The 27,746-nt window shown below is 46.0% G+C and overlaps 1 protein-coding gene across 2 annotated transcripts in view; it reads right to left on the reverse strand.

Moving 5' to 3' along the window:
- DLGAP3 (DLG associated protein 3) overlaps window positions 1-27,497 on the reverse strand; it is an 87,673-nt gene extending 60,176 nt beyond the window's left edge. The window contains exon 1 of one of the 2 annotated variants that reach the window (XM_007492768.3): window positions 26,967-27,497. The gene's annotated coding sequence lies outside the window, so the exon portion shown is untranslated. Of the gene's footprint in view, window positions 1-21,203; window positions 21,288-26,966 lie in introns of those variants that run through there. The other variant, XM_007492769.2, reaches the window with a different exon arrangement.
- Window positions 27,498-27,746: the final 249 nt, after the last annotated feature.

Below are 27,746 nucleotides of genomic sequence, written 5' to 3' on the forward strand. Positions count from 1 at the left end.
AGGTTGGAAGAAAGGAGGAGCCTGAGGACCAGACAGCAGGCCATGGGGATAAACTCTTGTGACTGGAGCAGTAACCAGTACAGGCTAAAAGGACAGAGAAGGGGAGGGGAAGAGGAGCCAGTCTGAAGACTTTGAATCAAGCACAACAGACAATAGAAAACTTGTACAGGAGATGATGTGATGAAAAAAAAAGATATTTGAGGATGATTTCTCAGGCCAGGCCAGGGCCATGAGCCCAGCAGGGCCGCCATTCTCTAGTCTCAACAGCTAGGCCAGGCGGCTCAAAATAGAACAGCTTTGATATGGCAACCACTGAGAGGAGAATCAGCTGAAGAAATACAGAGTCTGGGCAACCATCTCCTCCCTTCCCTCCCTGCCTCCTTCCAGGGAGACCCAGACTGAGAAGAGTCTCCTTTCTGCCAGGGGATGGGATTCCCTCCCATACCCCATCCCATATCCCTTTCTGTTGGTTGCTGAAGATTCACCTCCATAGAATCAGAGGCAGTCCCTCTTCTTATCTAAGCTAAATTCCTTTAATGCATGGATTCAAACCACAATGCCAGGGGACTAAAGATGAGCCATCTCCTTCCAGAGAAAGATGGATTTTAAAATGCTGAATGAGACACATATTTTTGGTTTTGGCCAATAAAGGAATTCATTTTTCTCAACTATGCATATTTGTGATGATGGTCTTATTTTTACATTTTTTTATTCTTCAGTTGGGGAAGAAGAATAAATTATTTTTTTAAATACTGTACAGATTGGGAAGCTAGGTGGCTCAATGAATAGAGTTCGTGGGTTCAAATCTGACCTCAGATGAATTTCCTAGCTGTGTGACCCTGGGCAAGTCACTTATCCTCAACTGCCCTCACTGTCCTCACCAATAATTAGTATGGATTCTAAAACAGAAGGTTAAGGAGTTTTTAAATAAATAAATACCTAGATTTATCGTCATAAATCTGGAAACACCTTTAGAGATTAGCTAGTCCAATTCTCTCATTTTACAGATGAAGAATATGAGGTCCATAAATGTGAAGGAATTTTGCCCAGTGTCAATCAAGATTCAAATTCAGGTCCTAATTCCTAGACAGCCCAGTACCCTTCCTATTGAAGCACAATATCCATCTCCCCAAGAGCCAGTCCTAGGATATGTGGAGAGTGGTTTCTGATTCTTATATTGGAAATACAAAGGCAGCCCTCAGCCTTCTCTTCTTCAGAACTGTCATCACCACCACCCAACTTCTGCATCTAGAAGGTTTTCCTCTGGAGCGTTGGCCAAGCCAAAACAGAATATTCTTAAACTTTAGCCATCTACCTATTAATTACCCCACCTCTGGGGAATGGATTATAGAGACTATAGAGAATCACGGGCTATCAGAGATCCTCAGAACTCTGGAAGGCATGGACTTCATCCTCTACCTTAGCAGGAAATGGAGCAGTAGAAAGAGTGCTGGATGTGGAGTGGGAGGACCTGCTTTGGAATCCCAAGCTCTGCCACGTGCTGTCTGTATAACTTTGGATGGTCCCTTTCTGCCTTAGTTTCCCCACCTGTAAAATGTTGGACTTGATCATTTCTAAGGTTCCTTCCATGGAAGACTCCATGATTTTTTCTATATTAGCATCATCCTCAGCAAGGAATCATCCACCCTCTGCTTGAAGACCTCCAAGGACTCACACAGGGACTCACAACTTCACAAAGCAGCCCATTCTACCTCTAAACAGTTCTGAATGTTTTTTATTTTTGCTGAGCCAAAATCTTAGAGATTCCCCCACCCCCTATTGCTCCTACTTCTGCCCTTGGGCCAAGTAAAACAGGTCTAATATTTCTTCTACTGAATAGCTTTTCAATCACTTATAAATAGGGTAGCCAGTGGATAGAGCTCTAGACCTGAAGTCAGGAAGGTCTGAAATCAAATCTAGCTTCTGACACAGTAACTATGTGACTCTGGACAAATCACTTACTCTCTGTGCCTCAGTTTCCCTATGTGTCTCTAGAGATAATACCAGAACCTACCTCTCAGGATAAAATCAAGCACTTGCAAAACTGAAAGTTCTATATAAATGCTATTTATTAAAACAGCTACCATTTTCTCTCTAAGACTTTTCTTCAGGTTTCACACACTCAGTTCTTCCAGTTTATCCTCACATGATGTAATCTTTTTTTAACCATTACTTTTTGTCTTAGTAACAACTCTGAGACAGAAGGGCAAATGGGGTTAAATGACTTGCTCAGAGTCACACAACTAGTGTCTCGGGCCATATTTGAACCCAAGTCCTCCTGACTCTGGACTGACATTTTATCCACTGACCCATGTAGCTACCCCCCATACGATATAGACTTCAAACCACTCACCATCCCAACCTCCCCCCTCTGGTCCGATTTGCCTGTATCTTTCCTGGAAGGTGACACCCAGAACTGAATACAATATTCCAGTTGTTTATTTTTAATAATACAATATTTTTCCCAATTACATGTAATAACGGTTTTTAACATGCATTTCCAAAAATGATGAGATCCAAATTGTCTGCCTCCCTCCCTTTCCTCCCCCTCCCTGAGATGATAAGCAATTTCATCTAGGTTACACGTGTTATCATGCAAAACATATTTCCATATTGGTCATGTTGTGAGAAAATACTCATATAAAACTAAACTCCAAAACAGACACACAAAGAAACTAAAGTGAAAAATCGTATGCTTAGCTCTGCATTCAGCCTCCATCAGTTCTTTCTCTGGAGGCAAATAGCATTTTTCATCCTAACTCCTTGATCCCAATATTCCAGATTTGTTCAGATCAGGACAGAGTAAAGGGGCACCATCACATCCTTCTTTAGACACTACACCTCAAATAATACTGCCCCAAACCACAGCTTTCATGGCTGCATCATCCCAATCTAATAATCTTAATTGAATCAAGACTTTTTTTTAAACCCTTACCTTCTGTCTTAGAATCAAAACTGAGTATCAGTTCCAAGGCAGAAGAGTGATAGGGCTAGGCAATGAGGGTTAAGTGACTTGCCCAGGGTCACACATCTAGGAAGTGTCTGAGGCCAGATTAGAACCCAGGACCTCCCATCTCCAGGTTTGGCACTCCATCCACTGTGTTTATGTAGCTGCCCCAAGTCCAGGGCTTTTGACCAGACCTGGTATCTGACCCTATTGTCTTACACTCAATTAGTTGATCTTTTTTTTAACCAAAGTACAAGACTTTTCATTTACTTTAAGATTTCAGAATTTCCAAAGATCCACGATGTCACCCCTGTGTGCCTTTTCTGTTTCCATATCGTAGACCATAAATCTTCCTCAACATAGTAGATGAATTGTTATGGCCAAAAGGACTTGGCATTTATCCCTGACAATCCGGGGTCATGTACTGCCTCTGATACCTACTAGTTGTGTGACTCCAGACAAAGCCCCTAACTTTTCAGAAGTCCTTTCACTGGATGAAAATCATAGATTTGAGTAAAATTTTTTTCCAGCTTTTTAGATTCTAATATTTTTCTGGCCCAGGGGTTCTTAACCAGGAAAGAGAAGAGGGAAGAGTCCATAAACCCTCAAAGGGTCCACTGATAAACTTCAAGAAATTCATAAACTTGGATGGGAAAAAATAGCATACTTATTTTTTTATTTATTTAAAAATTTTTTTCCTTCTGTCTTAGTAACAACTCTAAGACAAAAGAGTAGGGATTAAGCAAACAGGGTTAATTACTTACTTACAGTCACATAGGTAGGAAGTATCTGAGGCCAAATTCGAGCCCAGGTCCTCCCAACACCTGACCTGGCACTCTTATCTGCTTTACTACCTAGGTGCCTCCATACTTATTTCAACTTAATTGCTTTCCTTTGGAATCCTACATATTTTACTTTAAGTATACTAGAGTGTAGCTACAGAGCTCAGTAGAGTGAGAGACAGGCTCAGAGACAGAATGCTGTGGGTTCAAATCTGGACCAGATACTTCCTAACTGTGTGATCCTGGGCAAGTCACTTAATCCTCATTGCCTAGCACTAACACTCTTCTGCCTTAGGACCAATACACAGTATTGATTCTAAGATGGAAGATGAGGGCTTTTTAAGAATTAAAAAATAAAAATAGTATATTAGATAGAAAGGAATCCATAGGTTTCACCAGACTGCCTAAGGGATCAATAACAAAAAAGGTTAAAGACCCTCTGCTCTTGCTTGTCAAAATCTTTCTGTATCATGACACAATTTTCTGACATATTAGTGATTCCTTCCAGTTTTGTCACCCACAAATTTGGTAATCATGTCATCACCTATGCCTTCAGCAAGTCATCAATAAAAATGATGACCAGCATAGAAAATAGAACAGATCCTGGAGGCTCTTCAGCGAAGAACTCTTTCCAGATTGATAGTGATCCATTAATCACTATGGGTCCAGCCATTCAACCAGCTCCCAATCTGCCTAGCCATAGCATCATCCAGCTCTCATCTTTCCGTCCTGTCCACAAGGACAAGATAGAGACTGCAGTTAGAAACTGCATCAACGAAACACCTTGCTTAAACCCTAGGATACTCTGTCTATGTCATTTGAGGAGCTCACCAACCATCATTTTAAAAATCTAATCCAAGGGCTCCTCACCTGGAATCTATCAACTTGATGGGTTTTTTTATTTTGATACCTAGCTTGATATCATTGGTTTCCTTTGTAATCCTCTGTGTTTTATTTTACACATTTAATAACATTCCAATAAATCTATAGACTTCTACAGACTGCCAAAGGGAGAGAAGAAAGGAAGGAAGGAAGGAAGGAAGGAAGGAAGGAAGGAAGGAAGGAAGGAAGGAAGGAAGGAAGGAAGGAAGGAAGGAAGGAAGGAAGGAAGGAAGGAAGGAAGGAAGGAGGGAGGGAGGGAGGGAGGGAGGGAAGGAAGGAAGGAAAGAAGGAAAGAAGGAAGGAAGGAAGGAAGGAAGGAAGGAAGGAAGGAAGGAAGGAAGGAAGGAAGGAAGGAAGGAAGGAAGGAAGGAAGGAAAGAAGGAAGGAAGGAAGGAAGGAAGGAAGGAAGGAAGGAGGGAGGGAGGGAGGGAAAGAAGGAAGGAAGGAATTATTAAGGGCCTACTATGTGCCAGAGATGGTATTAAGAACTTTAGAAATACTATCTCAGTTAATAGGTCCATGGACCTGATTTAAAGAAGTTCATGACATAAAAAAAAAAAGCTAAGAATTTCAACCAATTCTACAGTTATTTAACACCATCTGGCCCCTCTTGCCCTATGTATATTCTCCAGTACAGTAGCCCCACCTTTTCTCTAGGTCCTCTAGGAACAGAGCTAAAAGGGGCATCAGAGACCACCTAGTTATCCACTCACTATATCAGTGAAGAAGCTAGGACCCAAAGAGGTATCCAAAGTTACAGAGAGAATAAATGACAGAGGGCTGGATTTGAACCCAACACCCATAACTCAAAATACCAAGTTCTTTTCCCACTGCACTTTACTGCTTTCTAATAGGAAGGGAGTTCTCCACCACTGGGGATCTTTAAGTAAAGGCCAATTCCTGTAGTTCAAGGGTTCTCAACCTGAAGCCTGGACCTTTTGTTTTTTAATATTTTGATAACTATATTCCAATAGAATTCATTTCCTTTGACATTCCATACATTTTATTTATACATTTCAAAACACAATTCTGAAAGGGGTTCAAAACACACAAAAAAGGTTAAGAACTCTTGCTTTAGTTGTTATTGATCTATTCATCTACAAATTATCTTCCATTTCCTTATCTGTTTACAAATTTCATTTCCCATCCCACTCCCTAGAAGAATGTCAGCTCAATGAGGTTGCCCAGTATGTAGAACATTGGCCTTGGAGTCAGAAAGACCTGAATTCAAATCCATGTTCAGGCCCTTATGAAATGTGTGGCCTTGGGCAAGTCACTTGGCCTCTGTCTGCCTCAGTTTCTTCATCTCTAAAATGATGACAAGAAGAATAACACCTACTTCCCAGGGCTGTTGGAGCATAAAATGAGATATCTATAAAGCATTTTATAAATCTTAAAATGCAATATAAGTGCTACTATTATTATTGTGGTTCATTTTCATTATTATCATTGTGGTATCGTATTATAATAGATGATGATGATGATGATGATGATGATGATGATGATGATGATGGTGGTGGTGGTGGTGGTGGTGGTGGTGGTGGTGGTGGTGATGGTTCCTTTTGTCTTAAGATCCCCAGGAACCAGTACTATACCTTGGGACCCAGAATACTTTTAGCGAATGTTCATTGGTTTGTGTTGGATAGAATGATGCCTCTTGAGGCAGAGGGGCCAGACTAGATGCCCTCCGAAGTATCCTCTAGTGTTTGAGATTCTCTGACTCCTGGACACCAAAGAAGGCTGCCCACCCTATGCATTCCAAAGACAGAGAAGCATCGCCTGGATTACCTCCTCTTTAAGGTTTCCAGTCCCACCTATGGCAACTCGGTCACGAATAACTGAAGGGTGACTCCATTATTACTAGCCAGGTCTGGAGGCAGCAGAAGAAGGAAGGTGATGGGGCTTGAGACAATTTGGGTGTGAACAGCCTGTGCCCAATTACTGGATATTTTGTTCAGATGTATTAATCAAACCGACTAAGGAATGGGTGGGGAGGAAGGGGAGAGAAATGCTTACTCAGGAATTACCTGATTTAGGACACACTGCAGGATCCAGCCATGATTTTCTCAAAGCTCCAGCTTGCTTAAAGCCTGGCCAGCCGCCCTTTCTGCTAATTGCACTGGGCAAAATGGCCGCATCGTTAGCCAGGAATCTGTCATCACCCTGAGCAATAACTCTCATTGGAAAAAGAGAGAGAGAAAGAAAATGGCTCAGGGTGCAGATAGGGAGGTGATGGGTTCAGGAAGGAGAAATCTGGGTACTTTCTCTGAACCGTGAGACCCTCTTTCCTGCCCCATTGCCACCCCTCCTCAGCGTCCTGGGTCCTCTTCGTCCCAAGTGACTCCGAAACTTCACAAATTTTTTACTCTAATTCCTTCTCACCCTGATGGGGTGACGTAGACTCTTGATTTCTGGGTCCCCACAGCTGTAAAATGAAGAACATTCAGCATCCCCAGGCACTAATGCTGCGAGGAGAAACAACTGAATACATAGATCTCACCTGGGATGGACCAGCCTTAACACCTGCCAAAGCCACATCTGAGCCCAAAGTCCCTGCTGTGCCCAGCTGGGTTTGGCCAGATAAGTCATCCTCGGCTAACTAGCTTATGAGACAAGAACCCAGATTGCTTGTGGTGGCTCGCCCTTCCCCCATGAAGCTGCCTGAGCTCGCTCTATACTGAGCATAGGGGGGATACTGACAGCGGCAAGTTTATCCTGTACTGTTGCCAAGGAAACCCATCCTGCAGGATGTTTGGTTCCTAAGTCTAAGGATCTTTCCCTTTTTCCATGCCTCATAGGACCTCACAGCTGGAAGGGACCTTCCGGGTCAAGTTAGGAGGTGGGCATGAAGAGAGAAGGGTAGAGCAGAGAAGGGATAATAGTGACCAGCATTTCCACAACACTTAAAAATTTGCCAAGTATTTTATATATGTTAACTCATTATTAATTCTGATTTTTTATAGGGTAGGAAATTGAGGCTGACACAGATTAAGAGACTTTCCCAGGGTCACATAAGTAGCAAGTATCTGAAACAGGATTTGAACACAGGTCTTCCTGACTCTAAGCACATCACTCTATCCGATGTGTCTGTCATCTAGCTCCCATTTGGGGAAGCTAAGGGGGAAATTAAAATACGAAGAATGTAACGATATGCTTAAGTACCCAAAATACATTAGAGGCAAAAGCAGCAACAAACCAAGAGCCCTGAGTCCCAGCCAGGCGTCCTATCTCTACCCATAACTTGCCCTCTCCCACATCCTGGAGACCCAAGAGGACCAGATAAAAGGAAGGAGAAAGGAAGAAAGGAAAAGGACAGATTTGTTATCCCATCTCTCCAAATGGCTATAAGAAATTTTCTAAGAAAAGACAAAAAATTATCAACATCCCCCTGACTAAGCAATAAGACCAAAGGCACAACCAGCCCCTCTCCTTGGGGGAGGCTTAAAAAATATATTGAAGCTGGCTTCAGAAAACTTGAATTCAAATTCTATACCTGCTTACTGCCTCTGTGACCTTGGGCAAGTCACTTCCTTTGAACACCAGTTACCTCATCCATAAAATAAGAGGGTTGGACTAGATGGTCTCTGAGGTCCCTTCCAGCATTAAATCTACAATCTTACAAGGGAAAGGTACAATTCTAGGACTGAGAGAGGCTATGGAATTTAATTAATCTACCTGTTTCTATATTTGTATGAGCTTCCTAACAATTGCAGCTGTCTAGAAATTGAAGAGGCTATCTCAGATCTCGGAAAGTAGCAAGCTTCCTATCATTGGAGGAATTCAAGCACAAGCTGGATACTACTTAACAGGGATGCTGCAGAAAGAAAGGATCCTTTTATGGTGACAAAGAATTAGAAATTGAGCGGGTTGCCATTCATTGGGAAATATCTAAACAAGTAGTATATGAATGAGATGGAATATCTTTGTGCTACAAGAAATGAGGAACAGGATGGTTTCAGAAAAACCTGAGAAGACTTATATGAACTGATGTGAAGCGAAGTAAGCAGAACCAGAAGAACAATGTATATACAGTAATAAAAATGTTTTAAGGGTGATCAACTGTTAAAGATTTAGCTACTCTGATCAAGACAATGAACCAAGACAATTCCAAAGGATCTATGATGAAAAATGCTATTCACCTCTAGAGAGAGAACTGATGATCTCTGAGGGCAGACTGAAGTATGTTTTTTCACTTAGTTTATCTTTCTTGCTTTGGAGGGGTGGGATTCTGCAATATGGCTAATATGAGATTATACTTTGCATGACTCCACATGTACAATTGATATCATAATGCTTACTTTCTCAATAAGGAGGGATGAGAGAGGAGAGAATTTGGTACTCAAAAAAAATTTAATGGATATTTTAAACTTTTTAATGTAATTAGGAAATATTTAATAAGATAAAATATAATTTAAAATTAGAAAGAATCTCTGCCTAAACAGTCATGATAACCTCTGAGGTCCCATCTATTTTAGTCATCAGATGATTTACAGAACAGAATAAAGCCCCCCAGCCTGGGAAGTTCTAATTCTGGTCCTAAATTGTTATGTGACCTTGAGCAAATCTCTTCTTCCTTGGCCACAGTCTCTTCCTCAGAAAAGTGAGGGGGATGGATTCCACAGTATCTCTCCCAGTTCTGTTATTCAACGTTCTGTGCTCAACTATTTCATGCTTCCTTTATTTTTTAATTTTAAAAAACTTCTTTGGCAAAACTCTATCCTTATCTTGGATGACACTAAGACAAATAGGTGTGTGTGGGGGGGGGGGGGGGGGGGTCATTCCCAAATCAGAATAGTGGAAGGAAAGGGAGCTGTCCCTCTCTCCAGTATCAGCAAAGAAACTGCATTCAGGCCATAGTCAGGTTGACTAGAAATGGAGACACTAGGGTCTCACATCACCCAGTATGGGTCCTGGCACCCAGCTTCCTGCATGGAGAATTAGAAAAGGTTACCGGTGGGATGGGAGAGGTTACCTTCCCAGACAGATACTAATTTTCCCTACCCCCATCCCCCATCTTCTCAGCTGCCTCTCCTTCCTGCTCCCCACAGCACTGGTACAGAATCCTGCAGGACAGCTACAGAACCCACGAGGCAATGAAGGGCATTACAATTCTATAAGGAGGAGAGGAGAGAAGAGAAGGCTAGGAGAGGACAAGTCAAGCCCCTACTTGACTCAGAGACCATGAGCATTTCTTGAGAGAGGTTGGCACAAATGGGGTAGATGAATGAAGAGTGAGCAATAGCCATCATCCCATTTCTTCAATGAAAAGATCTGGCCCCTACTTCCCATACCAGCCCCCTAAGAGTCAGAAGAGGGCAATGAAGGAGAGGAACCTCTAGGACCAAAGCTCAAGAGAAAGTTCTTCTTCCCCTACTAAATATATTCCCTTGTCTCTCCCCCACCACCATCAATAAAAGAGGAGCCCAGTTATTTTTCCTCATTGGGATCACCCTGACCCAGCAGGACCTGGAAGGGGGGAGAGGGTTTGAAACAAGCAAATGCAGAAATGTGCGGGGGAGGGGGATGGGGGAGTCTGTGTATTTTTACATCAAATGAAATGCAAATGAGATGCAAATAACATTCAGATCACCTTTTTAAAATGTCAACAGCTCAGGCACTTTTGTAACGGGGCGGCCAAGCTGGGAAAAGACTCCTTCCAAGCCCCCAGTTGATGTCACTGGCCTTGACAGCCTCCTGTCCCTCAACTCAGAAGTTGGGGGGTCAACTCCTCCTCTTGCCCCGACCCTTCATGGGCCCATTGAAGAACCACAGAGGCCTTTGGCTTTAGTGATGGAAGGGGCTGGTGATGGATATTTGATTGTAGTATTGGAGGAGTCTAGTGCTAGAGAGGTCTGAGGACAGGAATATTTAATCTTGGTGTAATCCCCTGGCCCTGCTGGTGCCTATTCTTCCCTCCACAAAGGAGGGGCAAGAGAATAGGCCAAGGAATAGAATACCAAAGACCCACAGACGTTAAGAGCTTCTTTCCAGATTGACTTAGAGACAGGAGAAAGAGGTGATAATGACCACAAATTTTCAACTATCAGGGGGAAAATTCAGGGAAATAGGAGTCATGGAGAGCCAGCCATAATCCATAAGGCTTTTGGTAAGAGGATCACCTATTCCAAGAATTCACAGGATCAAAGAACCAGAAGAGACTTCCCTAATTAACTGGCCCATCCCGACCAAAGCTCAGAGAAAGGAAAAAGGTGACCTATGATAAGTAGCACAAACCAGTATTTAAATCCAAATCAACCACTGTGGAGAGCAACTTGGAACTATGCCCAAAGGGCTATAAAACAATGTATATCCTTTGAGCCAGTAATACCACTATTAAGTTTGTATCCCAAAGAGATTTTCTTAAAAAGGGAGGAAAGGACCAGTTTGTACAAAAAATATTTATAACTGCTCTTTTTGTGGTGACAGTGAATTGGAAATTGAAGGGATGCCCATCAATTGGGGAATGGCTGAACAAATTGTGGTACATGATGGTGATGGAATACTATTGTGCTGTAAGGAGTTATGAACAGGATGATTTCAGAAAGAGCTGGAAAGACCTTCATAACTGATGCAGAATGAAATACGCAGAACCAGGAGAACAGCGTACACAATAACTGCAATATTGTGGAATGATCAAATGTGATAGGCCTAGCTACTCTCAGCAATACAATAATTTTGGACAATTCTGAAGGAATTATGACAAAGAATGCTATCCCCCTCCAGAGAAAGAACTGCTGAAGTAGGAATGCAGATCAAAGCATAAGGTTGTTCAATTGTTTATTTGGGTTTTTGTTTGGGGGGTTTGCTTTTATATGATTATTCACTTAGAGAAATGAACAATATGGAAATATGTTTTGCATGATAATATGTGTATAACCTAGATCGAATTGCTTGCCAGCTCTTGGATCAGGGAGGGATTGGAGGAAGGGAGACAATTTGGATTATATAACTTTGGAAAGCATATGTGGAAATGTGTTATTATGTGTAATTGATAAATAAATAAATCCAAATCATCTGACCCCAAATCCAGGGTTCTTTCCATGACATGATGACTTATGTGGCTCCTGAAATTTCTCTTGATACCCTATAGATAAAGAGGCAACAAGGCAAAGTGGCAGAGACCTAGCCTCAGAATGAGGAAGACCTGAGTTCAAGTGGGGCCTCTAACACTCTAGCAGGCAGAGAAAGAGACTTAACCTCTCAGTGTCCCCAGTTATTTATGCAGTAACCCCAATAACCTTGAGGCAGAGATGCACTGACATTCCTCTATACCATTGAAACTACAGGTACCAATCCACTTCTCTCCTCCATGACACCCAAAAAATCTCTGTAAATAAACTCTTAAATAGCAATGCTAGCTTCCATTTTGATAGTGCTTTCAAATTTACAAAAAAAAATTTTTTTCAAAGCAACCCTCTAAGTTAGACAGGAAAAATATTGTCTCCATTTTACAGATAAGGAAACTGAGATTCAGAGAGGAAATTACTTCATATAAGATTATCAGTGCATTATAAATATCAGAATAATCAGAACAAAAATAAATATAAATATCAGAACAATAAGAACTTAAACCCCAGTCTTCTGATTTATAGACTGGAGCTCTGTCCACTGATCCTTTGAACCATCCAACCTCTGAAATCTCTCACACACACTCCTCTGATCTGTAGCCACAGGCAAAGCAGCCCTAGAAACATTACTCTAAGCCTATTCACAATCTCCTCTCCATCCTCCAGACTTTAAGTGCCCATCTTTCTACAAAGCCCCTTTCACCTTTGCTTTCTTCTAGAATATTATTAGAGCCTCCTAACCAGATTCCCAGACTCTTGCCTCTGACTTATCCAGCACAGACCATCAAATTAACCTTTCTGATGCCCAGATCACATCATGCCATTACTCTTATCTCAAAGACCTTGAGTGGTTTCCTATTATGGACAGGATTAAACTGCAACCTCCTCTGCCTGGCATTCAAGGCTTTCTACAATCTGGCACCCACATTATCTTCCATAAATAAACCCTCCAGAAGCCAGAAAGTCCTCTCCTCAGAGTTCCTTGCTTATTCATAGGATCAGAGCTTTGGAAAGAAAGAGGCCCTGAGAAGCCATTTTGGTCCCCCCATTTCATTTATTTTCATTTATTTTCATTCATTTATTTAGGAAACTGAGGTCCATGGAGGATAATTAACTTGCCCTAAACCTCACAGATAAGTGTAGGATCCCCCATCCAGAATTTGAACCCAAATCTGACTCCAGAGGAGGCACTACTTTTCTACTATACTATACTTCAAACCACTATACTATAATATTCAAACTTGACATCTATCCATATTCTACCCACCTTTCAAGGCCTAAATCAAGTACCTTTACCTCCAACTACTCTAGCCCACACTGATTTCTCCCTTCTCTGAAATTCTACAGTGCTTAGAATTTGTAACACATACAAACACAAACACCATCTAGCAATTAGATTCTGTCCTGTTTTCTCCTTAATTGTTTTCTCCTTAATTGTTTCCTGTGTGTGAATCTCATCTCCCCAACCAGAGTGGGAACTCCCAGTGGGCAGAAGGGGGAGAGAGGAAAAAAGGAAAAGTAAGAAAAAAAAAGAAAGGAGATAGGAGAAGAGAAAGAGAAGTGGGAGGAAGGAGGTGGGGAGAAGAATGAAGAAAAGAGGAAAAGAAAGAGAAGATGGAAGAAAGAAGAAAGAGTTGGAGGCAGGTCATGGTTTAGTTAGTCTCCCTCACAGCACCTAGCATAAGGCTGGGCATCCTGTTGGGGAGGAGGGGGTCACTTACTGATTGGCAGATTAATTTATTCCTCCTTTTTCCTGATCCCAGCTGAAAAAAAATAGCAATGGCCTCCATCTCTGGAGTCAAATTCAGAGTCAGTCCCAATTCCCCTTCCCACCCACCCCCCAGCTTCTGCTCCCACCTGCTGAGGCTTTAGCAACCACTGAAGGGAAAGCAATAATTGTTGAGATAGAGGAGGAAACCACTCAGCAGGGCCAGAGTCAGATTGATCTCTGGGGAAAAGAACCCAGCAAACCAGCCAACAACAGAGAGCTTTCTGATCAGAGCCAAAGAGAAAAGGCAGCCCAGGGTAAGCTACAGACGAAGAAGAAAAGAGAAAAAGGAGGAAAGGAGAGGAAGGGATAAGAGAGAAGAAAGGAGGAAATGGCATGGAGAGAGGAAAGAGAAAGAAGAGAAGAAAGGTATAATAAGAGAAGAGAGAAATGAGAAAAGACAAGGGAAGAGAAAAGAGGAGAGAAGGGAGGAGGGGAGAGAGAAAAGAAAGGAGGAAGGGAGAAAAAAAGAAGGGAGAAGGGAGAAATGAAGAAGGAAAAAGAGGGGGAAGGGACAAGTTGGGGGAATCAGAAAAGATAAAGATGGGAAAAGGGAATAAGAAAAGAAGAGAGAAGTGAGAAAAGAAAGGGGAAGAGAAGAGAGATGGGGAGAATGAAGAAAGGAAAAGACTGGGAAGGGACAAGAGGGTGGGGAATTAAATAAAGAAGGGAAAGGGGAGAGAAGGAAGAAGAGAGAAGACAAAAGGAGGGAGTATTAGAGAGGTAGTGTCCAGTAATACATCAGAAACAGTGAGAAAAAGATAGAGAAGCAGACAAGCAGGAGGGAAAGGAATGGGGGAATACAAAAAGAAGCAGGAATATAGGAGGGGAAAAGGGAGAGGCATGGGTGGTAGACCAAGTAAGAAGGGATACAGAGAGAATAAAAAAGATAAGAAAGCATCCAGATGAGATGGAGGAAGAATAAAGGGAGAGGAAAAAAAGATAAGAAGGGGGGAAGTGGACTTGGAAAGGAAGAAGACTCCTGAGCTCTCTTTGATTCCCTCAGTCCCTTCCCACTTCCCTCTCCCTAAAATATCTGAAAACCTAAGCTCTAGGCAAGACTCAAAGAGTCAATATGGCAGAGACTGAACACTCCAGAGGTCCTCACATCCATCCCTCTACTTCTGAGCAGACCTAAGCTCAGCTCTGCCTTCTGTTCCACTTCCCCATCCCCTCCCAACATACCTTAAAGCTGACACCAGAACAAGCACCCTGAAAGCGTCGGTAGAGCTAGGAAGACATCCCCATCACCAATAGGTGGAAGACCTCCCTGTGTCTTCCCTCTACAAACCATCAGAGCCTATAGCTTGATGAAGTACCCCATGGGGGATAGAAGAGGGTTCTGTTGGGAAAGAGCCTAAAAATCAGTTCTGGCACATCTGAGGCCCATAGACCCCTCCCAAGGGAATGGAATGGAGAAAAGATAGAAACTCACCTTCTTACCCACTTTAAGAGCTACCCCTATATTATTAACAATTCAATGATATGTAAATAGGAATGTGCATATCTGCAGCACTGCTTCCATTCTGGGAGAGCAGAGGACAGGCCAGCATTAGAAGCTGGCTTCTAGATTGCAGCAGTTTCTCATGGAAAAGTCACCACCAGGGATGCCTCTCTTCCCTAGCTCCCTCTTCCCTTTGTCTCCAGGGCCCTCACTCAGCCACAGTCCTGCCCCAAGGTCGCCAGGGACAGGCCACACTCCTCTGGTCCAGCCCCTACCCTACCCCATCCCACATGGATAAGAGGCAGCATGTGCAAGAGGCAGGATCAGAGGAGGGGAGGGGACGCTTCCCTGGCCACAGTGCTGCATACATGCATGTGTAGATGCAGAATCATATATAGAATAAGATACCATGAGGCCTAAAGCAAAAAGGCAGACGGTGATGCCTACATGCAGGCACACCTCGTGTGCACACAGACAGACACTCATACCCAGCTGAACCCAGTCACAGTCACCCACACAGGCCACACACACACATGCATGGTCCCCACACACGACATACGCTCAGATACCCTGCAGAACCACCCCAAACCAGGGCTGAGGCCTGAGCCCTTCCTCCTTCCTTCTCCCCAACCCCCATTTTTCCTACTAGCCCAGAATGAGGCCCAGGTGAGGGTAGTCAGGTCCCTGAGGCTGTCCCAAGAAGGCTCTGCCTGTCACTGGTCTTTGATGGATGGAATTAATCTGGAGCTGAGGAAAAGAGAAATAATTAAATCCTGCCAGGCCTGAGCTAATGAGAGGGGGGGTGGGAAAGAGGAAGGGAGCCCTGAGGCTCAGACCAATATCCCAGAGACAAACAGGGAGAACCCAGAACCTTGGCCCTCCTGGGAGGGAGGGAAGGGAGAAGCAATGAGAAGGTGCAGAGGTTTTGCCCAGGAGAAGGATTGAGGGTTTGAGGAACATGAGTCTTTTCATCTCCCCAAAAATCTTCAAATACCCACTTCAATGGACAGGGAAGGGGCGGGGCCCCAGTTCCTCTGGGCTCTACATCCCAGGGATGAAGGGCTGAGGAGGCAGGGTCGGGGGAGTCAGTGGGGACCAGGCCGCTGCCAGATTGGCTGGAAAGTGGGTCACTTTCCTTTTGGAAAAAGAAAGAAAAGGAAGAAGTAGGTCGCTCTTGGGCCCCCTCAGCCCTGGCACCACCCAGAAGCTTAGCTTTCTCTCTCTCCCTGATACAGGGTGGGACAAGGAGAATGGGCCACTACCAGAGCCCCCTGCCTCTGGTCCCAATGCTCTCCAGAGGTGTCTATAAGCCCCAAAGAAGGAGGTAGGAGAAAGAGGACTCGATTCCAGAAACATGGGGTCGAGGTTGTCAGGGGAGATGTTCCTCTTCCCCCATGGGTGTCCCTAAAAGGCCAACTTCAAACAGTGTCACAGATCAGGGTCCTGCTGATTCCTAAGAAAGGGAAGGGTTCACTAGGAAGGCTCTTCTCTCTAACCCCAGACCTGAGAAACTAGGGCAAAAAGAAGCAGGACCATGCACACACGGGGATACTTTCTTTCTCTCACCCCCTCTAAGGCCTGATTTGCTACTGTTTAGTCTCCTCATCCTCACTACATACTGCCCAGCCCCCTCACCCACTCTTCTGCCACCCAGGCCCCTCGCCCACACTACCCACCCACCCTCAGAGAGCTGCCTCCTCTCTCTTCCCCATCTCAGTTGGCAGAGGCGCTGTTGCTATGTTACCATGGATAGGACGGACAGACAGCAGCTCCAGCTGCTTCTTCCCCTGAGCTCCTCATCTGAGTCCAGGGGGTGTGAGGAGCAACAAAAAAAAAAGACACCCCCCCAACAGTGACCAAGTGATTGATCATTAACACAAGGAAGACACTAGGGACTCCCCAGGGGAATTTTCCTGTGGAAAAATGAGACAGCCTTCTGGACCACAGTCTCTGAAAGCTAAGTGCCACGGTTCAGCCACCTAGGGCAAGCCCAATGGGTTCTGAGGGTGTCCAGAAGGCCATAGGAAAGGAAGGGTGGTATCTAGTGACCTTACCTGTGATGGTCCTCTCCCACCTTATGCCAGAGGAAGATGGCTAATCCCCCACAGGAATGCACAGAAAGATCTGGGAAAATAGGCTAGGTCTTGGCTCCCAGCTCCCTGTCCCTTTTATCTCTCTCACCCTACTGAAGAGCCAGCTTTTTCACTACTATGAGTTATGGGGCAGGTTGGGGGAGTGGGAAGGGCAGTGGCAGGGGAGACAGAAAAACATAGATAGGAGTGACAGAGAGATGGAGACAGGAGAGAGAGAGAGAGAGAGAGAGAGAGAGAGAGAGAGAGAGAGAGACAGAGAGAGAGACAGAGAGACAGAGACAGAGACAGAGAATGAGAGAGAGAGAGAGAGAGAGAGAGAGAGAGAGAGAGAGAGAGAATATGAGAGAGAGAGAGAGAGAGAGAAAGAGAGAGAGAGACAGAGACAGAGACAGAGACAGAGAATGAGAGAGAGAGAGAGAGAGAGAGAATATGAGAGAGAGAGAGAGAGAATATGAGAGAGAGAGAGAGAGAGAGAGAGAGAGAGAGAGAGAGAGAAGCTAGGCCTAGTGTGATTATTTTATCCAGGTAGGTAGGAGCATGTATTGGCATGTCTGTTTTTATAAGTGGATACAGATGGCTATAAATCTGCATGCAGGCTTATTTGAATGTACATTGTTATAACACACAACTGTTTGTTGTGTTACAATGTACACATGCCTATAGCATGTCTTGCGTTACCATATGCATGAATGTTGGTTTTCCTACATCTGAATTATAGTCTATGAAAACTGGAATATCTATGTCTATGATAGCATTGCATGGGGCATCAACAGGGATAATCATGTTAAATGTATAGTATTGGTAGGCAAGTACAAGTTGTATATTAGCATGTCCAGCACTTACCCACTTCAAAAGGCTTTAGAACCCTCAGTGTCCTATGTCAGTGTCATATGCTAAAATCGCAACCTCACCACTACTACTCACCTTTCCCAGTTATCGCCACACAATCATACCCATACCACCCCTCTTCCTCCCCAGGTTTTCCTCTGCAGGAGGAGAGACGTGGGGCTCCAGTAGCAATGAAAGGCTAATGGAAACAGAAAAGACCCAAGAACTCTGCCTCCTATACCTGATGAAGATAGTACTCCAGACAAATATGAATATATCACAAATGCACACATAGAATAGTGAGTTCACATGCATGGAAAGATATATTTACATTCACATACACAAAGATATGCCAACTGGAATCATAGGACCTTTTAGGAGTCATTTAACCCAGCTTCTGTTTGGGGTTCCACTTGGATAGTTGAAAGTCTCTTCTATATTCAAAAAAGAAACTGAGGGACAACTAGATGGCTCAGTGGACAGAAAGAATGGCCTGGAGATGAGAGGTCCTGGGTTCAAATATGCCCCCTCAGACAGTTCTTTACTGTGTGAACACAACCCCAATTGCCTAGTCCTATTCTTCCGCCTTGGAACCAATATTTCTATCAATTCTGAGACAGAAAGTAAGGAATGGAGGGATAGAAAGAGAGGGAGAGGGAGAGAAAGAAAGTGAGTCTGCCTCTGCTTTTCCCACTCCTATTTATCCCACCCCTCCCTTCAGGAAATGCTTTCTTACCTTAATTCATCCTGCTTGAGAAATACCTAACCATAGTCTCCCTCAATAATACCCAACTCCCACAAAAGGAGAGGGACCAACATTGAGGCCTGCCTGGGGAACTTCAACACTTGAATGCCTGCTCTGCTGAAAACTATCCCTACTCTCACATCTTTTTTTTTAATTTAGTTAATAATGGGGGAATTGAAACATAGGAGCAAGAAGTTCAAGGTTAGCCTCTCCTATTATCCTCTCTGGCACTTAGAAAACGGGATGGGAGAGAAGAGCAATGATTTGATTTTTCCTCCCATCTTTGTTCATTTTGAGACCCCCTCTCCACTAGCTCTGATAGGCCCTGGGGAAGGAAAATGAGGCTTTTCCCACTCTCCCCAAAGCCAATGGACACCAAGCCAGGTGCTCGGGGATTCTAGGCTCAAAGATCAGAAACAAGTGAGTAGAATCATTAGGGTCTGGGTCCTGCACAGATAGGAATAGATACAGGGGAATCAGATTGAGGCAAAGGCCATCATATGGCCCTAAGGGACTCAGTCAGAGGTCAAGCTCCGGCCAGCAGAGTAGGAGGAGCAGTCAATAAGGACCATCTCAGATCAAAGGTGCAGACATTGAGCACAAGAGCAGCTGTAGTGAGGAGAAAGAAGGAAGAAGTTCAAAGATCAGCAAAGAAAAGGCCTGAGAACCAGAGGGAAGAGTAAAGGGCATCAGGACCCCAATCCTGGGTTTGTGAAGGTCTTTTCCAGGCAGGGGTTGCTCCAATCTGAAGGTTCATCAAAGCCATTACATAACCAAGAGATAGAGGAGCAAAGCTGAGCTGATCACACATATCCTGCTCCATACCACCCCCCCAATACACACATACGTATGTGCACACACAGTTATGAATATGCACAAGTACACACCACTTCCCCAGTACCCATAGGACTGCAAACACTCAGTCCCTTGCAAAAGCACATAAAAAGAGAGTCATTTTAGTGGGTTATACCAAAAACAGAGTGGGCAAAGATGCTAGGAAGCTCAGGACTATAACACTCAGGATTCAAATAGTCTCTAGGGAAGGATGGGTCCATGAATGGTTGTATAAGGCTGGGGAAGTCTGGAAGCTGCTATCCATCAGAGGAATAAGAAAGACAGGGATTAAGTTCATCATTTGCCCTTCTTGAGAGGTATGAGCATCTGTCCATCTAGGGTAACCCTCTACCCTCTCCCTGAGATTACTCTCTAGCTCATTCAACAAACCAAAGGTCAGAGTTCAGCCCAGCCCAAAACCAATAATCCATAAACTAGGACTCAGAGTCCAGTCCAATCCTGAGTCCCAGAGCCTTCCAGCCCCACTGAGAGAAAAAAGGATTCATTTGAATATCTGATTGCTCTCTTGGGGAAGGAGGCTGAGCTTGCAATCACTGCTCCTACCAACTGTTCCCCCACAGACTGTTTTACATGTTCTGAACCTCTATCACCCAAGGACAAAAACAAGACACTAAGAAAGCCTCAGGGAGAGGGCTCAGCTAGGGAGTTTGTTTCCTAGGCTAGTAGGAGAGGCTAGAGAGGGATATGCAGAGTTGCTTTGGACTTAAAAGATGGACCCAGGCTTCTGTCTCTCCCATGCCTCCAACAACTACTTCCTATGGGCCTCTATAGAATTCTAATTTCCCATCTCTAGCCCTTCCCTTTATCCTTCACCCATATCTGAACATCCGCAATCCATTCTAACCTCCTGTCCCCTTCCCGCCTCCAGTTGCCCCCAACTTCCTCCTCCATGACTCTGAACAACTTACCACCCTCAAACTCTCTGCTTAGAAATTCTACCTCAATAAGCTCACCTCCTATAGGAAGCCACCCCTCCAAGTGTACAGACTTGGTCAAGCTCTCCTGGGTGCCTGGGTCTCAACCAATCCAAACCTAACTTCTGAATTACTACCTCAGAACCCTAAAGCTGACCTGATCCACCCCCAACACGGAGAGTCACTAGATGGAAACACCCTGGGTTGAGTGCTAATCAGTGCTACTTATCACTGCCCTCCCCCAGCATCCTCAGTGCATGAAACATGAGGCTGAAGCTGAGGGAATAGTTCCCATCACATCCATGATCCTCAGGATCTTTCCTGGGATAGAGGTGAAAACTAAGGGATCAATTGTCCTTCAGGGAATGATAGAGCCTGGTGTTAGAAAAGGGACGCCCCCAGCCCCCGCCAGCGTCAGAGAAGAGTCCCCACGGCCCTGCCTCCCCATCACAGCAAGTGGGTTAGGCAGATCTCCCGGATCTCACTCGAGCTTTCAATTAGTAAAGGGAATAACGGCCAGTTCAGCACCGTGGACAGCTTCCAGTCTGAAGCAAGGGACATCTTTCAGAGCTGCTTAGGCCTGGGGAACTAACTCGGGGAAAGAGAGCTAGGTTCCCTCCACCATTCAACGCAGGAATCCGTCTTAGTCAGGGTCCTTCCCACAGCCACTAGCCCCTTCCTGCTCAGTGCCCTCTCAGTCATCCACATTCCTTTAACAGCCCAGTTCGGCTGTCAACCCACAGGAGACCAAAAGGTATAGACGGAGGGGCTGGAAATCCGAATGCCTAGATGCCCCTGCACGCGTTCCCACTGCCTTCAGGAACAACTCACCCCCGCTCTTCACTCCTCAGTCCCAAGGGAAAGACAGAAATACTCACCCGGTGACAGGTGTGGGCCTGGGGTATCCTGCCTTGGCTGCCCACACCCAGCTCGGTGGCCCCCTCCGGGAGGGAGCCTTCTCCAGTCTGGGGTGGGGCGGGCAGGGCGGGGCAGGATGGGGCGGGGCGGGGTAGGGGGGCGAGCCATGTGGCAGAGCCGAGAGCTCATGGAGCCTGCGGAGCGAGCCTAGAGGAGCAGCGGCAGGCGGGCGGGAGGGAGAGAGAGGGCGGAGAGAACCTGGGAGCTTGTTGGGGGGGGGGGGGTGAGGGATGGCAAGCGGGGGTGAGGGAATCCTCTCTCATTTCACTCCAGCCTCCAGCCCAGGCTCCTTCATGTTTGAGTACTGCAGGGAGTTAGAAGGGGATGAGAAGACTCAAGACAACAAGGGCTGTGGGACACACACACACACACACACACACACACACACACACACACACACACACACACACACGGGCTTAAGGTCCTTGGGGACAGAAAAGTAAGTAGCCCAGGATCAAACTCCCCCTACCACCACCACCATTTTTGCCCCTTGGTTAACCAGGTAGTCTGACAGTGATTCCAAAAAGAAAGACTCTCACCAAAAAAACCCTCTGGCACAAACACATACATTTTTTTGCACACAGTTGCTGCACACAAGGCACATTCTCTGACATACATGTGCACCATAGTTGGAATGACAGACAGACATTTACATAGGTGTGCACTCTCACAAACACATGCCTACTCTCTGTCACACAGACATTAATGTAAGGCCTCACATACACACATGAACACTTCCACAAACCCAGAGTGTCCCAATTGCAGAGAAGGTATAGGCATATGTAAGCATGTTCTGCAGTACACAAAATATGTTCAGATATGGACCAACATGTGAGAAGCTGTGTGTATCATGGCTGGAGTACCACACACATGCATGTTTTAGCCATTAACATGGGATATATGTGTAGTCATACACACACTGAGCCTTCTCAACTTGCTTTTCCACTGTGTCCCTGAGGGCTAGCCTTCCACACTAGAATGGAGAGAAGCCAGAGACCTCAGCCATGATACCCCTCCATATGCTTTACTGTGCTTGCTTGGAACCTAGGATGGGGTGAGGGCCCCTACTAGGTTATCACAACAGATAAGCAAGTGCCTATGCCCACCCAGAAGCTAGCAGCCTGTTACCATAACGATGGAGCGGCTGCCTCGCCTGCTCAGAATCACCAGCCACAGCCCAGGCTCTCCAGGAAGCAAAGCTGCCTCCCTCCTAACAGGGGAGGGGGATGGGGAAGGAGAAGGGAAGGCAGGGTGGGGACAGCCAAAGACACATCAGTTATTCTCCACCCCCATTGAGAGATTGAGCCCCTCTGGTTGCAGCATGAGGGATTGAGGTTAGACTTCAGAGTGGATCTTAGGATCCAAAGCTGGGAGAGATCTTAGACATCATCTGGCTCAACCCTCCCATTTTAAAGAGGAAAACACTGAAACCACAAAAGGGAAATAATTTGCCTAAGATCATAGAGGAAGTCAGTGGCAAATCCAAGACTAGAATCCAACCCTTCTGATTCAAGTCCACGGCTCTTTCCCCTACAATAGAATGACTTTTAATATTGTACAGAGCAGTATAACTGAGCAAAGGTGCCCAGAGAAGGGACTGTGTCTGTCAGTGATGGGGAGATTTCTCTCATCCAGGAATATTTGGCCCAGCCAGGCTTGACTTCTAGATAGATACAATTCCTCCTCAACCCTCTATATGCTCACACACACACACACACACACACACACACACACACACACACACACACACACACAAGATTGAGAACATTTACCTAAGTTTTTAGAAAGCAAGGCAATAATGGGCATGCTGCTTCTGCCTGGGCACTTGCAATTTGCCTACTTCTGGACAGTGGGCATTCTGTAAACCAGAATGGGGATTAGAGACAGGTTGGATTCCTAGCTTCTAATTTGCTCTAAACAATGCCCTTCCTCCCTCCATCTATCTTTCCTTCCCTAAGCTCTTGACCTTGCACTTCTCCCCTAGCCCCAGCTCTTTCCAGTGCTCCTCCCAGGGGGTACTTGATGTTATAAGGGCCTGGACTGGTTTAGCTCCTTTATCCCTGATCCAATCCCATTTCTATTGGATTTTGCCAGAAGCTGGGCTGCCCGTTTAGTGTCTCATTAGGCTTAGGCTGAAGGGAGAGGCTGCTGCTCTGTTTGGGCCTGGGCCAGGCTGAACTTGAAGGAAGGGTGGTACAGGGAGAGAGAGGGATTATTGGTACCATTAAGATCATAATCCCAAAGCCCTTATGCTTACTCCAAGCCCCATTCTAACAGAATTTCCCCATAGCCACAGATGCCAAAGTGATATTCCTAAAGCACAGGTCTGACAATGTTGCTACCCTGCTCAATAAACTCCCTCAGCTCCCTAGTACTTCTAGGATCAAATCCTCTGTTTGACACTAAAAGTTTATAACAACCTGGAACCAATATTTCTACCTTTATTATGGCTTAATCCCCCTCAAGAACTCTACAGCTCAGTCACACTGGTCTTCTCCCTGTTCCTCATATAAAACATTTCATCTTCCATGGCCATCTGCCCCAATGGCTGGAATGCACTGACTCATGACATCACATCTTAGAATTTTTATTTCCTTCAAAATTCAGTTAATTTCCACCTCCTATGGGAAATTTTCCTGATTCCTTCCAGCTGTTAGTTCTTCTACTCCAAAATAACTTGTATTCATCTTTTAAATTTTCATATTGCATATACTCATATGCGTCCATGTTGTCTTTCTCTACAGAATATAAGCTCCTTGAGAACAAGAACTATTTCAGTTTCTGATTTTTGTATTCCCAGGGCTAACATATAGTAAGTGCTTAATAGAAATGTCAAGCAATCATTTGATTTGATAGCCTGGGAAGGACTAAAAACATAACAATAGAGGGATTCCCAGTTGATCAGTAACACTCTCCATCTCTGATTTAATTTTATCATTTGCTCCACTAGAGATGGAGAGATTGGTTTATAGGAGACAATATTGCCCAGTGCAAAGGAATCTGTTCATAGAGAACCTAGATTTGATTCCTCTCTCTGCTACTTACCTGCCACATGACCTTAGACAAGTCAATTAACTTCCCTGGATCTCATTTTCCTCCTCTGTAAAATCAAAGATTTGAACTTGATGGCCTCTCAGGTCCCTTCCAATTCTACATCTAAGATCTCATAAGTCAGAAATAGCCCTGGGATTCAGGTGTGTTCAAGAGGACCCCAAAATCACCCCTTCCAGTGGCTAAAAACCCTTCTGATTAGGAAGTTTTTGAAAGAGGCAGGTCCCTTCCTTCCTCTTCAAGAAATCGAGTCAGAGAACCTGAGTTCAAATTCTTGCTCCATTAATTGTGAGCAAATCGTAACCTTCTCTAGGCTGGCTCCTTTCCATATCTACCTCCTATGGTCTGCTATGATGTCTAACTTCATTCCCTTATGCTTCATCTAGCACTCTCAATGGGAGTGGAGAACAGCTATTCAGTTTTTGGCTATCCTGGCCTTCCCTCCCCTCCCTTTCCCTCCCTTTTTGACTGCTAACAATTCTTCCTAATATTCTCTATCTGTATGTGCCAGCCTCTGGGCATCAGCAAGCATGCAAGGGTTCATGTAGATGGCTGTATATGTATAATTAACAGAGAGAAAAAGTATGCATGTGTAATGTGAACAAAACAGATGAAAGGCCTGTTTCTAGGAGTGTGATTGCCCTGTACACATTACATTCATGTGTGTACATGCATAATTATATTATACATGTATGTCATATGTGTATGCATTATGGCCTGGGCAGGGGCTTTGTCTGTGTCTCTCCCACCTGTGCTAATGTTCCTTTTAGAAACACCTGCCCAGCCAGCCCCTCCCTGTTCCCATTTTTAACACTGATTCACAGCCAACTCATGAGCCCTCCCCTCCTCCTTTCCCTTCTTCTTCTGTTCCCCTTCCCCCCCCCCACTTTCTTAGGACTCATTATGGACCTATTCCTAGGGTCTCCTGGCTTTAACTAAGTATGGGGAGATAGGAAGGAAACACACACACACACACACACACACACACACACACACACACACACACACACGCCATGGGTATGAATTTCCCAGAATAGAGAACGAGACTCAGATGCTTTCTTCTATTCCCTGTCAATTCAGAGTCAGGTGGGAGTCTTAAGTCTTGACCTTCCAAGAGTATCAGAATGCAGGATCATATTCCCTGCCTTCCTTCACCTATCCTAATCCTAATTATGGTCAAGAAATAACTAACAGCAAGGAAGGATAATCTAGGCCAATACTCTCATTTTACAAAGAAAGAAACTGAGGACTTGCCCAACATCACATAGTGAGTCAGTGGACAGAATCATAGTCCCATCTGAGGAATCTTCTTGAGACTCTCTTGATTGGGCATATGAAGTTTTAAAAAAAACACTATCCAACTCCTTTTATTCAGAGGAAATAGATTAGCCTATTGGAAACAGGAGACTGTACAAAATGACTCCCCTTGCCTGAAGAGGGGAAATTGAAGAGGTTAGGTAAGAAGCCTCAGATCTGTCAGTCTAAACAGGGCAGATCAGCCTCAGTGGAACCACTGATATCAAAGAGATTCCAACCCATTCACCCACGGTGGGAGCCACCTGCTCTCATATAGCCCCTTCAGGCCTCTCTTGTCCACACACACATATATCAGTGCTCTGCTTCAGATGACTAGGACCCCCAGGCCCAGTTTCTGGTCTTATACTCATTGCTCAAAGCCAGGGAAAAGAGAGAATTCAATGCCTCACCCTGGCCCCCATTTCCACCAACCAGCCAGGAAACCCAGGCCTAGAACCTAAGACTCTGAGCTTCTGATTCACCAGAGGAAAAGGGCCAAAGTGAGCTTTCACCAACATCTTGACAAGTAAGAGAGACCCTAAAGTGGCAAGGATCCCGGGGAGCAAAGGTCCCGCCTCCAAATGGCTCCCAGGGACCAGAGGAGGCTGTAGGAATGACCTGAAAAATCTATCCCTTCTCCTCTCCCTCCTTCTGCCCCTCGCCCTTCCGAAATCCCCCTGGGAAAACATTTCTGAGTGAACCTCGTTCACATTCACAAGCACACAGAATCACATTCACACAGACATAGCCTCACAGACAAAATCACACACAGATCGAGAAAACTTCTCTCCAGGGGCCCCTCCCCCGCTGCTCCTTCATCCTCTCAGTAGGGGAGGGGTATCCCCCAGACTGGCCCCTGTAGCCAGGGCTCCCTCCGCCCCCGAAGTGCTGAGATCCAAGTCCCCCTCCCTCTCTCCCTTCCTTGTGCGGAGGCGGGAGGAGGCGGGAGCTTAGTCTCCCCTGGAAACCGGGTCTCCGCCTGGCCCCTGGCGCCGCCGCCACACCACCGCCACGGCCACGGCCACAGCGGCCACTACCACCACGCCGCTCATTGCCCTCCTAGGGCTTTTGGAACAAGTGGTAATCTCGGAACCCAGAGCTGGGACAGCCAGAATCCTCCTCCCGGCCTGGGCCTGGGGTCGCTCCCTCGCCCCCAGCCCCAGCCCAAGACACCGCTCCAGGGCTGCAACCCTGGGCAAAGGGAGGGAACGAAAAAAGAGGACCCTCCCCTTTACCCCCTCCCCAGGCAAGCGAGGCCGCTAGCGGGGGAGGGGACAGGGGCTGCAGCTGCAGCTGTCCGAGCCGGACGAGGGAGGGCACTGCAGAGGGGGTGGCAGGCGCGGCTCTGGGACCCCCCTCCCCCAGTGTCGCCTTACCTGGCCCCGGCCGGGCTGGGGTTGAAGTCCGTCAGTCTGTCCGGTCACACGGCGGCCCGAAGGCTGCCCGGAGGCGGAGGGCTGGAAAGGTTGGAAGAATTGGGGGGGGGGGGGCAGGCAGAGCCAAGGGGCTCAATTTGGTGACACTGAGGCCCGGAATCTGCCCGAAGGCAGCAAGCTGGGAGGGCCGGGGCCTCGGGGAGAAAGGGTGGGGGGATTCCGGGCACTGCGGAGCCCCCAGCAAAGGGGCCGCGCCGGCTGCGGAGCCGGAGCCTCAGAGACTGGGAGGGAGCCCGGCAAGCTGCGGAGGGTGGATTTCCCGGGAACCCGGACGGGAGGCGGGGGGGATCCCGCCCGCTCCGCCCCCGCGCAGGGCGAGCCGGGGAAGGGGGGGAGGGCGGGGCCGGAGCATCCAGGGTAGGGCGGGAGCTGGAACCCAGGAGGGCTCGGGCTCCAGCTCCTGCTCCAGCCTCCGGTCTGGCGGGGGCGAGTGGAGATCTCTGCCTGATCGGAATGAGCTATCCAATGTCCAAGGCTCTGGGGGCTGAGACCACCCTGGGGAGCGCCCCCCAGTGCCCAGGGCTGAGCTAGGCGGAGGCGAGGGATTTCCCTGGGTAGCCTTCAGGGATGCGAATAAGACTTCGCTCCACCTCCTAGCAGCGGGGAGGGGGAAATAGGTGGGGAAGAAGGACCTCATCCTTGCATCCAGATACAGTCACAGGCATACATAGAGAAACACTCACGACCACACACAGGGTTGTGCAAGCTCCTGGTGTGTAG

This window comes from Monodelphis domestica, chromosome 4 (genome assembly GCF_027887165.1).
Source record: "Monodelphis domestica isolate mMonDom1 chromosome 4, mMonDom1.pri, whole genome shotgun sequence".
In the NCBI taxonomy this organism is placed as follows: domain Eukaryota; kingdom Metazoa; phylum Chordata; class Mammalia; order Didelphimorphia; family Didelphidae; genus Monodelphis; species Monodelphis domestica.